Source organism: Dama dama, chromosome 4 (genome assembly GCF_033118175.1).
Source record: "Dama dama isolate Ldn47 chromosome 4, ASM3311817v1, whole genome shotgun sequence".
Classification (NCBI taxonomy): Eukaryota; Metazoa; Chordata; class Mammalia; order Artiodactyla; family Cervidae; genus Dama; species Dama dama.
In genome coordinates, this window is record NC_083684.1 from 66,872,862 (window position 1) to 66,884,124 (window position 11,263).

The following is an 11,263-nucleotide window of genomic DNA, read 5'->3' on the forward strand; positions in this document are numbered from 1 at the left end:
GTGTCTCGAGACAACAAAGATTTGGAGTGTCACAGCTCTCGGGTCTTGGACAGACAGGGTTATAGCTGTTAGACAAGGATGACTTCCCCTCTGCTCCTTGGACCTCTCATCTGAGTTCATTCCTACCTACCTGGGTATATGTCTGTTGTCTCCATTCTCGTTATACTCCTGGGATCGTTCAGTTGCTCCAGAACGGTGACCAGGTGAGGCTTAGAGGCCACAAGACCTGTTCATCACAGAAAGGAACGTATTGGAGTTTCAGCTTCAACATCAGTCCTTCCAATGAACACCCAGGACTAATCTCCTTTAGGATGGACTGGTTGGATGTCCTTGCAGTCCAAGGGACTCTCAGGAGTCTTCTCCAACACCATAGTTCAAAAGCATCAATTTTTCGGTGCTCAGCTTTCCTCACAGTCAACTCACATCCATACATGACCACTGGAAAAACCATAGCCTTGACCACATGGACCTTTGTTTGGCAAAGTGATATCTCTGCTTTTTACCATGCTATCTAGGTTGTTCATAACTTTCCTTCCAAGGAGTAATCGTCTTTTCATATCATAGCTGCAGTCACCATGTGCAGTGATTTTGAGCCCAAAAAATGTAATTCTGACACTGTTTCCACTGTCTCCGCATCTTAGTTTTCTGAATGTTGAGCTTTAAGCCAACTTTTTCACTCTCCTCTTTCACTTTCATTAAGAGTTCATCAAGTTTAGTTCACCTTCACTTCCTGCCATAAGGGAGGTGTCATCGGCATATCTGAGATTATTGATATTTCTCAGGCATATTTCTCCCGACAGAAGGATCAACAGATCCCAAAACGGACAGGGGCCGGGCGAGGGGAGATAAGGCTCCGCCCCCTCTGGCCCCGCCCCTACGCAATTGCGCTTCAGGCCTCGTCCCGCCCACTGCCCTTATTTCCCGACTCCTTGGCCCTGGCATAGCCCAATCACCTCCGTCTGTACCGCGTCCTCCACCTGCGCGGGCGCAGTAGCCTGCAGACCCGGAAGTGAATGTAGACTAGCGACGGAGGAGTTCCAGTGAGTTTGCTATGTTTGTTTGTTTAAAACCCGGATTTCCTAGTCGCTCAGCCTGTTGTCCTCCACACGTGTTTATGGGGTGTCTATGGACGTTAAAGAAGACTCTTGAGATTCCCTTGGACTACAAGAAGATACAGCCAGTCAATCCTAAAGGAAATCAGTCCTCAATATTCATTGGAAGGACTGATGCTGAAGCCAAAACTTCAATACTTTGGCCACCTGACGCAAAAATACTGACTCATTTGAAGAGACCCTGATGCTGGGGAAGACTGAAGGCAGGAGGAGGAGGGATCGACAGAGGAAGAGATGGTTGGATGGTATCACCGACCGCATGGACATGAGTTTGAGTTAGCTCCCGGAGTTGGTGATGGACAGGGAAGCTTTAAGTGCTGTGGTCCATGTGTCACAAAGTGTGGGACACGACTGAGTGGTTGAACTGAACTGGTGGAGGTTAAAACTACTGTCCCCACCTTCCCGCCCCCCGTGTGTCCCAGCATCGCTCTGAGAGAAGTTCTGAAATCCTTTATCTTAACTGCCGGATCCCTGGGGCCCACATCACATTTCTGGTAGTATCGTTCTAGGATCCATATCCTTCTCTGGCAGTTCTACCTTCTAACGTGTAGACGCTGCTGCTTAAAGTCCTTTATTGCTCAACCCCTCCGTCTCTGATCCATGAAGAGTTGAACGAGGCTCTATTCTGTATGCAGGTTGGTCAGGGCCTCGCCTATAGTGTGAAGGGGAGGGTCAGCGTAGATTATGTGGTTTTCACATAAGGGGCCGCGAGTTCTGAAGAAAAGAATGAAATTAAAAACACCTCGTTTGATTCTGTGTTCCAGAATCCCTGCTGTGTCAGTGGCCGTGGAGGATTGTGATTTGTACCTGTTGAGATCCTCCCTCTGTGTGGGGCTGTGTTACTGGAGCTCGCTGTGTTTTTCTAGGTATTGAACGGCCTGTTTTCTGGGGTCACTTCGCAAGACTGATCTTACCTTAGAAGGAAGCCCAGAGGAAGAGGAAAGTAAGGAGTCAGAAATGACTCGTTCCCAGGGAAGAGGCCTATATTTGTTGTTTTGTCTCTCTTTCCTGAAATGCTGTTTCTTTGGACTTGATAAGCTTCTTAACTTCTGAATGGGTTTGTTTGGACTTAACCATAGTCATCATCGCAAGGGACCCTTGCCCTCCTGGCATATCAGTGTGACAGAAAACACTATTGTCAGCAAAGAAGCTCACTCAAGCTTTTAAGTCCCGAGTTTTTATTGGGCTTTAGCCACATAGCCGTTGTTGATAACATCTCCAGCATTCTCCCCTCTTTAGAGGTTGGACTAATAAGCCCACCTGGCTCAAAGCTCCAAACCTCTAGTCACTTCGTTGGTCTTTGTGAAATGCCCAGCCTCACAACCTAAGTCATCCCATTATTAAACTAGGGGCCCACCATAAGTCATCTTGTTAGCATAAATTATCAGGGCCTATGAAGCGTAATAAAGCCACTGCAGTCACTAAGGAAATTCCAAGAGTGAGAAAACTTAAATTCCAATTGTAGTTTAAAAACTTCCAGAATGTGTGGACCAAAGCCTGCCAAATTCTTTTTTTTTTTTTTTTTTAACTTTTAGTATTTATTTAGTTTTGGCTATACTGGGAGTTTGCTGATGGTCTTGGGCTTTCTCTGTTGTGATTAGGAGGGGCCACTATCTTGTTGTGGAGCTCCGGCTCTAAGGCACGGGTTCAGTCGTTGTATTAACCCCTGGCAGGCTCTGGAAGATGTGGGCTTCAGCAGTTGTGGCACACTAGCTTTGTTGCTCTGAGGCTTGTGGGATCTTCCCTGACCAGAGATGGAACCCATGTCCCCTGCACTGACAGGCAGATTTCTACCCACTGGAGCATCAGGCAAGTCCTTAAATTCTTTATTACACAACCTTGAAACCTTAATGTTTCCTTTCTGCCCTTTGATTTTTTTTCCCCCTCTTATTTTTGATGTTACCTTGGAATACCTCACCTGTTGCATGATTACAATATATTATGTTGTTGTTTAAGCCTTCTATTTTATTGTTCAAAATAATGTCTAAGTCTCTCTTTAGGTGAGCTTCTTTGGCTACCTTGTAAGCTATTTTGCTTCATTTCTTTTGAAATTTCAACTAGTCTATACAGTGATATCTGTATAGTGATACAGTGATACAAATTACATCTGTAATTTGGCAGGTTCCCTTTATTTAGGTGTGTTTTGTTTTTTAAATTCAAAATTATGTTGGCTCCCCTAGATACAGCTGAGACTTATATTTGAATAACCATGTTTGCTTTGAGTTTGATTGTTTTGAATTTGCAGTCACTGAAGTCTTTAGATCACTACATCTTCCAAGTAAAACTTGTGATTTTCAGACTTTATGTGCTTCAGTAAAGATTTACAGTTTCTTCACATAGGTCTGGAAATGTGTTCTAAATAGATGTCATGGTATATTTGCTAATAAAATGTAGACTGTTTCTCATATTGTGTTTTTAATTACTGTTACTAAAGAGGAAAAATTGTTTTCAGTGAACCCAGGTGGCTCAGTGGTAAAGAATCCGCCTACCGATGCAGGAGACCTGGGTTTGATCCCTGGGTTGGGAAGGTCCCCTGGAGAAGGAAATGGCAATCCACTCCAGTATTCTTGCCTGGGATATCCCATGGACAGAGAAGTCTGCATGGCTACAGCCAATGGGGTCAAAAAGCGTTGGACATGATGTGACTTAGCACACAGTCATACACAATTTAGAATTTTTTTTTTACCATAAATGCAAAAATACACATGAGTTTTAAAAAAAAAAGTAGATTAAAAATGTTTCTTCCAAAAGATCTGTTACTTATGGAAGATTGCTTTTCCCTTAAGTGTCTTTATGTGTGCATCTTTGGGTTCAGGCAGAAACCTAGGGTATATATAAAAAACATCATCATTTCATGAATATTTTTATTTATTCCAACCTTTGAAAATTGTTCTTACATATTTTCCATGTCCTTAGATTGTTTCCTTTTAGCAAAATGAATAAATAGTTCCATTTTAGTATATGTATACATGAAAATGTTCAAATAATTTGATCAATTCTTTTTTTTTGTTTTTTGTCTTCTTCACAATTAGAAAAACTTCTGTGAACTTTCTTCAGAATTGTCCCTGTGTATTTGTCTGTGTATTATTAGTTAAAGTTTAGAGTACATGAAGTAAAATAAATTTAAGGTGTTTAAGGAATGTTCACTATATATTTGCAGAAAGATGGAACAACAACATTATTGATTTTAAATTGTTTCTGTTGCACATCCAATCAGAAAGATATATAGTATATAGTTAAAATGATTGTTGCTACTAAGGATGCTGTCTTATTAGAACTGTAAAATTTGTAAAACACTTGAAATTGAAAAGTCAGTATGAATGCTTACATTACTTATTATTACAAGTACTTATTATAAGTACTTATCGTAATTCATTACTGTTCAAAACGGTCATTCATGGAGCAGAATTTTCAACATTACTAGTTTAAAGAAGCTTGCTAAAAATACTAAGAAAAAACTAACCTTGTTAAAATAAATGGCACATTTGTCCCACTCAAGAACTCTTGGATCAGAGTGTGCTTTTTAAAAATATTGTCTGTTTCCTTGATAGACAATTCATCCTGTGTCATACAAATACAACACTCAAAAATAAATATGCCGGGAATTCATAGGTGGCCTAGTGGTTAGGACTTGGTGCTTTCACTCTGGGTTACCAGGTTCATTCCCTGGTCAGAGAAGTAAGATTCCACAAGCCAGGTGGTGTGTCCAAAAAAAAACATGGCAATGTTGTTCTGATTATTTTATCATTTCTCTTCCAGATCAGAATAGTTTCTGAAATGGTTTGTGGGTCATATGTCATCATTTCTTGTGTTACGGATTCAGTAGGAAATATTTCTGTGTAAAAAGTATACATCAAACACTCTCCTATATCGAAACCAGTTTTGTGAGCTTCTTTTGTCATCTTGGGGCACATTAGGAAGTCTTCTCATGGACACATGTCATCTGTACTCTGTATTTCCAGGACAACTGATGTTCCAGGATGTGACCATAGATTTCACTCAAGAGGAGTGGGTTGCCTGGACCTCAGTCAACGGGAAGTGTATGGGGACATGATGTTAGAGAACTATAGGAACCAGGCCACTTTGGTTGAGGATAGCTTCCTTCCAGAATCTCTTATCTGCTCTCAGGGTTTTGGTTCCTTCATTTCTAGAATGTCTCTTGGAGTCTTCTGCTTCTTTTAACAGCGTTTCAGATCCCTCCTTTGTATTGGAAAATGGGAAGCTGTGAATTTAAAAAGAAGACTTCATGATGATTTAAATTTTTTTCTTCCTTGATGTAATCTGCCACTTCTAGTTTAGTGCTAATTCTATAAGTTCTGTGATATAAAATGGTGTCACCCCCCTCTTCAAATCAAAGTTCCACTACTTACTTTTGCCTTGTAGTATGTGACCAGAATGTCAGGATCTGATTTTTATGTATTAGTTAGTGTTGTATAGGTGCTTTCAATAAAGTATTTGGGGAAATCTTTTTCTAGGCTGTCTTAGCATTCTACCATGCGTTCTCTTCTCACCTGGATATATATTAGATTGGAAAGTGATGAATCTCTAGCAAAACAAATATTCCATTCTCTGATGAACAGGTCTCATGGTCTCTAAGGTGGACCTGGTCACTTTTCTGGAGCAAATGAAGGATCCCAGGAGTAGAAGGAGAATGGAGACAATGGCCAGGTACCCAGGTACATGTCAATGGATGGAGCCGATGGCTCAGGTGAGCGGTCCAAGCATCAGCGAGGAAGTCATTCTGTGTCCTGTGTTTTCAGAAGATCTGCTTCATTGGAAACGATTTTGGAGAAGTCTGGATTTATTTCTGTTTCTGTCATAGACGGCTATCACCTGCTGCCTTCTTCCTGTTAAACCATGATGAAATCTTGTCTGGTGATTACCTTTCTCTTTCACAGTGAGAACTAAAATGCTCTTCTTGGCTTGTGACAACCTGCATGAATCTGGTTGCTGTTTCATTTCTTGAGAGTCCTAATAAAACTGTGCACATTTCTGAGTAACTATGATGTTCCATTTGTCAAATATCAGGTCTTTCTATAAAGATACTCCTATTGGAGAGAAGACTTAGAATTGTGGTGAATATGGTAAAGTTTCTAATCAGTCTTCAGAACTTATTCAACAGCAGACTCTTCAGAATCCACAAAAAGAAAACAAGTGTAAGAAATGTATCAAAGTCTTTACTCACTCATCCAATCTAAGTAGAGATTGGATAATTCATACAGATGGGAAACCTTTCAAATGTACAATAGTTGGCAAATCCTTTAGTAAGACTTCACATCTTAGTCACCATCAGTGAATGCATACTGGCCAGAAATCTTTAAACTTATAAATGTAAGGAACGTGGCAAAGTGTTTATCTATTGCTCAAATCTTAATCTACATCAGCAAATTCATACTGGGGAGAAACCTTTTAAATGTACAAAGTGTGGCAAAGCCTTTGATCAGAACTCAAATCTTACTTAACATCAGCAAATTCATACTGGAGAGAAAACTTAAAAATGTAAGGATTGCGGCAATACATTTCACCAGATATCAAGTTTACTCAACATCAGTGAATTCATACTGGAGATACACCTTACAAATGTACAGAATGTGGCAAAGCGTTTATCCATTGCTCGAATCTTACTGAACATCAGTGAACTCATACTTGGGAGAAACCTTAGAAATGTACCAAATGTGGCAAAGCCTTTACCAATAGCTCAGGTCTTTCCCAACATCAGAGAATTCATACTGGGGAGAAACCATGCAAATGCAAAGAATGTGGCAAAGCCTTAGCCAGAGCTCAAATTTTTCTAAACATCAGCAAATTCATACTGGAGAGAAACCTTACAAATGTAAGCAATGTGGCAAAGCCTTTATTCAGAGCAGTGATCTCACTCAACACCTGAGAGCGCACACTGGAGAGAAGCCCTAGTAATGAAACAAGTGATGGAAGAGGTTTGTCCCAAACATACATCAGAAAGCATGAGAGTTTATACAAGAAACATATGGAAATAATGTAACAAATATGTGCACATGTATTTCATCAAAACACAAATCTAAATACATATCAGAGACTGAAAACTAGTAAGGATTTCATCAATCCTGTTTTCTGAACTTCCTCTGAAGGAGAATTACTATGGAGAGTAATGCAAAATTACAACAGATAGAAAGTGAATATGTTCGTAGGGGTCACAAGATGAAAGTTTGATGGTTAGAAATTTACAATTATTAGCAATGCATCCTGCTTATAATGACATGATTTGTGATTATTTGAGAATGAATGTAATTCAACTGTGAAATCCATACGGTGCTTCATTTTTATTGTGTATGCAAATGTAGATTATTTCTATGGTTTGTACTTTAGAGATAAGAGAAGCCCCTCTATATTGTGTTACAACCATTTCTATCTATTCTCCATTACAAAATGGAACCAGAATGTAAAATGTACAATGAATATCTAAACACAGGTGTTCATCTTTGATGTCAAATATCCCTAGAGGTCACCATGATGTAAGTGGTCATGGACTCTTTGCATGTAAAGTGCAACAGAGGTTGGTTGTAAATTTTCAATAGTTATATCACTTAATTTGTGAAGAGAACACAATGACAGTTCACTAAAATATTGTTGTATCATCATAACATCAACACAAGTCAGGAATATTAGTTGACAATGTTGAAATATATCTTCTGTGATGAAAGAGAAATCTATGGGAAACCCTTCCTAGAAAAGGCCTCTAATTAGTGTAAGGCCATGTTTCCTAAATGTTTGCTATCCTCTGTTGTGTAAACCATATAAATCACAATTTACATGTTATTATATCAGAAAAATAAATTTTTCTCTATGCTTGTAGTCTGTATTTTAATTACGGATCACACAGTGGATTGTAAAAGGTTATAATGTGTGAAATTGTGAAATGTCAAACATGTGTGAAATTAATACATATATGGGCTTCCATGGTGGTTCAGACAGGAAAGAATCAACCCACAGTGTGCACAACCTGGGTTCGATTCCGGGGTTGGGAAGATCCCCTGAAGAAGGAAATGGCAACCTCCTCCAGTATTTTTGCCTGGAAAATCCCCATGGACAGAGGAGCCTGGCAGGCTACAGTCCATGGGGTCGCCACGACTCGGACACAAGTGAGCGACTAAGCACACAGAGTTAATCAAGATGAACGGTGTTTAGTATTTTGGCTGATTGTGATCAATGAAATGTTAACCCACCACCAACATTAACCTCTCCCACCTTACTTAAAGTTATAGAGAAGAGATTATAACAAACTATCTGGTAGCACAGAGAGCTGGTATCTGTAGAAATTAGTTCCTTACTGGTTTTAAACCTTTAATACTTTCATATATATTCCACCATATCCCTGTTGTACCACCGCTCCCATTTTGTAACTACTTGGGCACTGTGAGAGTTCTAATAAGAAGGATCATGCAGAGTCCTGTTGAGAGCTTACCTGAACTGCTCCTTGCTGTTGCTGCCTCAGCCTCTGTGTGTGGAGCAGGCAGCCTGCAGGTGTTAAACTCACACCAGCCAGTCCTCTGAACACCTGCATTAGGTGACCACCTTTCTTGTGATCAGTGGTTTTGCTGAACCCCCGGTTCCACTTCAGAGGCCCGCTTAACTGGTACATTCAGTGGTGGTGACGAATGTCTCCTCTAGTAGGGAAAGATAAGTAGAGATGCTCTCCATGTGATGGAGCATGAGCTATAAGGGAAAACTCTGCACCTTATTCTCAGTGGTGCTGTGAAATGAAAGGATCCATGAAAAAAAAAAAAAAAAATCTCTAAAATAAAAAGGAAAGTCATTGGTCCCGGTGCATGCACACTGAATGTATTGTACTGAATATTTAAAATATTCAGTTAAGTCATATAATATTATAAAATGAATATGCTTCTTCTAATTTTCTTAACATTACCTTTAAAGGTATGAGAAAATGTTATATAAGTCCAAAAATGGAGCAGAGAACAAACTGCAGCAAGATGATTTAAAAAAAAAAAACCCTAGAAAGCTGCATACACTAAATAGAACAACAACTACACACTCATGTGTTCATTTTCTTCAATATCACTCATTTTATAACTCAGATCATTCTTTTGATTGTCTAAATATGCATTTAGGGCACCATTTGCAAAGTCTAAGTTTCTTCATTTGAACAAGTTTAACCGATTGTCCTCTGCTGCTCCTGGTCTATGTTCAAAGTAAGCTGTGATGGAATCATCTTCAGACTCCTGGTCTAAAAGATGCAGGCCCCCTACCTGCAGATAGGTGATAACAATGCAAATCATTTTGTGGAAACATGTAGCCCCAGACTTGGGAGGGAGTGAAAAGAGCTAAGGACTTGAGGTATCTTTGCAGAATTCTGAGACCAGAGCCTTCACAAAAACAAGGTCACCAGGTAATTCCCACCAAGCACTCACCTCCCACCTCCCCTCATCTAAGGGCATGACATCAGGTCCTGGAGGACTGCACCCATCCAAGAAAGAGCCCCTCCCCAGGGAGTCAGGCTGGCCTTCTGTGTGTCTAGAAGTTCCCACTCGAAAGACTCTTTTCATGTCCCCACCTCAGAGCTGCATATTCATAATCTTTCAGAGTGGGACCCTGACCTGGAGGGGTTTGTATTCACGGAAATGGTTCAGAAAGAATCTTTAACCAAGTGGTTTCCATCTGGTTTCCCATCAAGATCACATGACCAGTGTTAAGCAGTAACTTCACCAGTGCCCTCCCCACAGAGTTCTTTATGGGTCCTGTGGAGCATCAGTGTGGTTCGTAAGATGTGCTCCAGGGGATTCTAAGGGGAGGCCCAGCTTAAGGATGTGGCTCCTGATCCACTTGAGAAAGCTGAGGCCAGGCTTCAGTCTGAGGAGAGGTTGGTCTAGCTGGATTTGGACCAGGGAAGTCAGTCAAGTCACATCGCCTGTGTGAGCAGAGGGTTAGGAGCTCTCTCTGAGGAGAGAACAATCAAGAAATTAGTTCACAGGCTGGTCTCCAGGTCGGAAATGATTGTTCCTGAATCTCTCCTGAGACAGAGGTCAGGAGAGGTCGGTCTTTTCAGGTTTTCAACGTCCTCTGTCTGTAGGTGCATTAGTTGCATGTTAAAGAGCTGTGTCGATGCCTTTAAAGCTATCTTCTCAATACGCAGGTGTGAGTTTGCTCCATAATGTCCCCAGACAAGATGCAGAGCAGGAAGAAGAAGACGAAATGGCAGCTTCTCACGTAAATATCCTGTCCCAGTTCTGGGGCTGTGTCTGCTTTTCCTCAGGAAATGCCTGAGGTGAGAATCTGCAAACCTTTACTTCTCTACTTCAATTTTTCTGCCTGGGGTCTTTGCTATCAACTTACTTTTTCCTTTTCTTCTTATAATAGTGAAGACCAGCTCTTTAGACTACTTCTCCCTTGTGTCCCAGAGCCTTTTCTCCGTTTTCTGCATCCAGGCTTTCTATGGAGCACAGTGAATTCTCAGCATGAATTAGTGACTTTCTGCTAGTGAAAATACTCCCTTTGTGAGAGATCAGCATGGGGAGTCACTGGTATCTGAGATTCCCACTGGGATGTAGTTCGATGTTGGGATCTTCAAAGAAGTCAGAGAAATGCCCTGAGGAATTTACGTCTGGATGCAATTCAGCTCTTTAAAACAGGACTGAGAAAATGCCCTTGTAAATAGAGTCGACTCAGTGGTCCAGAATTTTTCAGAGAGGTTTCAGAAATAAAAAGATAACTGGGAGATCCTGTCCTCTGTAATGCTAACGCTTTCTATTTAAGTGGATTAGGAGGATACTAAACAGGGGAACAGAATGATAAGGCAAAATGATAGGATACTGAAAGAGGAACTCCCCAGGTCGGTAGGTGCCCAATATGCTACTGGAGATCATAGGAGAAATAACTCCAGAAAGACTGAAGGGATGGAGCCAAAGTAAAAACAACACCCAGTTGTGGATGGGACTGGTGATAGAAGCAAGGTTCGATGCTGTCAAGAGCAATATTGCATAGGAACCTGGAATGTTAAGTCTATGAATCAAGGCAAACTGGAAGTGGTCACGCAGGAGATGGTAAGAGTGAACGTCGACGTTCTAGGAGTCAGTGAACTAACATGGCCTGGAATGGGTGAATTTAACTCAGATGACCAATATATCTACTACTGTGGGCAGGAATCCCTTAGAAGAAAT